The 3801-nt window shown below is 32.2% G+C and overlaps 1 protein-coding gene across 1 annotated transcript in view; it reads right to left on the bottom strand.

The window, feature by feature from the left end:
• The window catches only part of LOC106878420 (probable ATP-dependent RNA helicase DDX49), a 608416-nt gene that overhangs the window by 43680 nt on the left and 560935 nt on the right, over nucleotides 1-3801 (bottom strand). The gene's annotated exons all lie outside the window — the stretch shown is intronic.

Here is a 3801-nt window from a genome sequence, read left to right as displayed (position 1 = left end):
GGGGGGGGGGGGTGACACACACAGACACAAACATATACACACACACATGCAATATATATATATATACGATGGGCTTCTTTCAGCTTCCGTCTTTCAAATCCACTCGCAAGGCTTTGGTCGGCCCGAGGCTATAGTGGAAGACACTTGCCCAAGGTGCCATGTTGGACTGTTGAACTCTGCACATTTTTCTCTTTCTCTGTTTATTTAATTCTCTCTCCATTTTCTTTTTTAATTTCTTAATCCATTCTGTCAAAGAATGTAGACTCAAAGCGTAAAAAACTTTTCCATTCTTCCCAAGCATTAAACTAATACACCTACTTGTTCCTCCTACACCTGTCTTTGCTTTTTGCTTTCTATAAATTTGAACTCTCTCTCTCTCTGTATATATAGCTATATATATCTATATCTATATCTATATCTATATATATATAGATAGATATCAGTTTGATAAGAGCCTGTAATTTCTACTGATTAATGATAATAATAATTTCAAATTTTGACACAAGGCCAGCAATTTCAGAGAAGTGGGTAAGTTGATTACATCAATTTCAGTACTCAACTGGTATTTATTTTAACAATCGCAAAGGGATGAAAGGCAAAGTCAACCCTGATGGAATGTAAAGACAGATGAAATGCTGCTAAGCACTTCACCCAGCATGCTAATGATACTGCCAGTTCACCATCTTAATATCAATAATTATGATGGTAAACGTGGAGGTGGCTCAACAAGGGTAACCTTAAAAAGAAGACTGAAAGCCTAATCAGCACTGCCCACACTCAGGCATTGAATACCAACTCAGTGAAAAGGGATATATGGTACATAAGTGTAATGAACCTCTGCAGAGTGTGTAGGGAGAAGGTCAAAAGGGTGACAAGAATACAAGTGCAGATATGACAGGGTAGCCCAAAACCTTCACTGGCTACTATGCTGGAAGTATGGATACAAGGTAACAGGCGCATGATACCAACATACACTGGAAAAGGTAATGGACAAAAATGAAAATGCAAAGATCTTCTAGGACAGGGGTTTTCAAACTGTGGTTCGCGGACCACAGGGGCTCCGCAAGGACAAGACAGGGAGTCCGTGACAGCAAATACTTTTTATGGGCAATTTGATTTTATATATGTCTTTTAATCAAAATCTTTTAATTGACAATAAACCTATTTGTTAAATACTGCTAAATAAATAAATGTAAAAATATATGCTATTTTAAGCAAATATTTATGTATAAATTTCATAAGCGTTTATAAGGTAAAGCCTGAAATATAAAGGGGTCCACAAGTCAAAAAGTTTGAAAACCCCTGCTCTAGGACTTTGACTTCCAAAGTGTTAGAGCACCAAAGGCTGGATATAGCAACCTTTAGGAAGGACAAAAAAAGTGCCTAATAATTGACATAGCAGTGCCAGGAAATCAAAGAAAAAGAAAGGGTTGACACATATGGAAAGCAGAAAATTGTGATCGCCAAGCTGTGACATCTATGAGAGTCAAGCATAAAGGTTGTTCCTGTTGTCATCAGTGCATTAGGTTCAATACCACCCAACATGAAGAAACATCTGGAAACTTTAGAAATATTGCAAAAATTGGTGTATAGTAAAAATTGACTTTATTTGAAACTGCACCCATACCGAGTCTGAGGTTTTTGTTGTGACTTGGCAGACAGTATAAACCCCTGGTATATACAATATCTTCAATCTGCATCATCACAATACTGGATAGTCTGCGACATCTTCAATAATAATAATAATAATAATAATAATAATAATAATAATAATGATGATGATGATAAAAGGCCTGAAATTTTGGGGGAGGTGTTTAGTCAATTACATCAACCCCAGTGCATAACTGTTATTTATTTCACGGAAACGAAAGGATGAAAGGCAAAGCCAACCTCAGTAGAGTTTTAACTCGGATATTAAGGATGAAAGAAATGTCGCTAAGAATTTCATCTGGCATGATAACAATTCTTTCAGCTCACCGACTTAATAATAATTATGATAATAATAATAATAATATTTGAAAAGGATTTACGTAACACTTCAGAAATAAATCTTTCTACTAAAGCCACAGGACTTGAAATTTTTTTTTTTTTGGGGGGGGGTCGATGTAATCGACTTGCCCTCTCCCAAAATATTAATAATAATAATCATAATAATGAACCTTTTTACAATAGGCACAAGGCCTAAAACTGGAGGGGGAAGCAGTTGATTAGATCAACACCAGTATGCAACTGGTACTTAATTTCTTCACCTCAAAAAGATGAAAGGCAGGTTCGACTTCGGCAGAATTTGAACTCAGTATGTAGTGACGAGTGAAATACCATTAAGCATTTTGTATGGTGTGCTAACAATTCCACCAGCTCACTACTATATTAATAATAATAATAATAATAATAATAATAATAATGATAATAATAGTAATAATAATGATAGTGTGTGAGAAGTAGATTGCAATAAATTGTAAATAGTTTTAGACATCTGCTTAATATATACAATTTCCAAAAACAAAACAAGTACAAAAGAAACATTTCAACATAATTAATATAATTTTGACTAACAAAGAAAACAAACCAATCTTGACAAACACAAACTTCCCTCTATTGAAAGTTACAAATTAATACAAGAAATACTTAAATAATCTTTAAAAACTTTCTGTTTATTTATTTCCAATATTGCACTGGAGTTTATAGGTAGGCAATAACTTTCTGTACAACATATGGTTTATCAAGTTGAGTAAAGATGTCTGTTTCATTTGTTATGTTAACAAAAGAATTACTCATTGAGGTTGATAACCGCAAAAAGAAAAAAAGAAAATATATGTGTGTGTGTGCGTGCATGAATATATATATATATATATATACACACACACACACACATACATATATATGCATGTAAATATATATACACATATGAATATATATATACACACACATATGTATATATATATATATATATTCTTTTATTCTTTTACTTGTTTCAGTCATTTGACTGCGGCCTTGCTGGAGTATCACTTACATTATATGTATATATATCAAAATAGCAATAAAAATGTGTTTGTTCTGCAAGTGTGCATTTGAGTGTGTTCATGTGCATGCATATTTATATATATATATATCTATACACACACACACACACACACATATATTGTGAGTAAGAGAAAGAAGGTGAAGCAATTCAGCCGAAGCCATATAAGTGGTAGAGATGAAAATAACATCGTATCACTTATGGAGCCATTAACTACAAATAAATCTGGTATTGAATGTTTGACCAAATGGCGGAATCGGAACATATAGAAGTACTTTTCTATAGAAAAAAATAGAATATTGAAATGCTAGTATAGACGAATTTCGGTTCTTAAAAGGATCGTTCCACAATGTCTTCCTCCCTGGCAAATATTTCAATGCTTCTTTTTTCTGGTTGAATGCTTTCATCCAGATGACTTTGCAATAAAATGTTAAATAGGAAGACAAGAGAAAAAATCGTCTGCAAAATGTCTGGCTACAAGTTTACATATATATATATATATATATATATATATATATATATATATATATATATATATATATATATATATATATATATATATATATCGCTTTATGCGCATATATATATATGTGTGTGTGTGTGTATGTATGTATGTATATATACACACACATATGTATACACACAAACATTTATATACATATTCATAGATACATATACGTGTGTGTGTGTGTGTGTGTGTATACATGTGTATAGATATGTATATATGCATATATATATATATATATATATATATATATATATATATATATATATATATA

This window comes from Octopus bimaculoides, chromosome 2 (assembly GCF_001194135.2).
Source record: "Octopus bimaculoides isolate UCB-OBI-ISO-001 chromosome 2, ASM119413v2, whole genome shotgun sequence".
Lineage (NCBI taxonomy): Eukaryota > Metazoa > Mollusca > Cephalopoda > Octopoda > Octopodidae > Octopus > Octopus bimaculoides.
The sequence above is the reverse complement of the archived record's forward strand: the minus strand, read 5'-3'. Positions and strand labels throughout refer to the sequence as shown.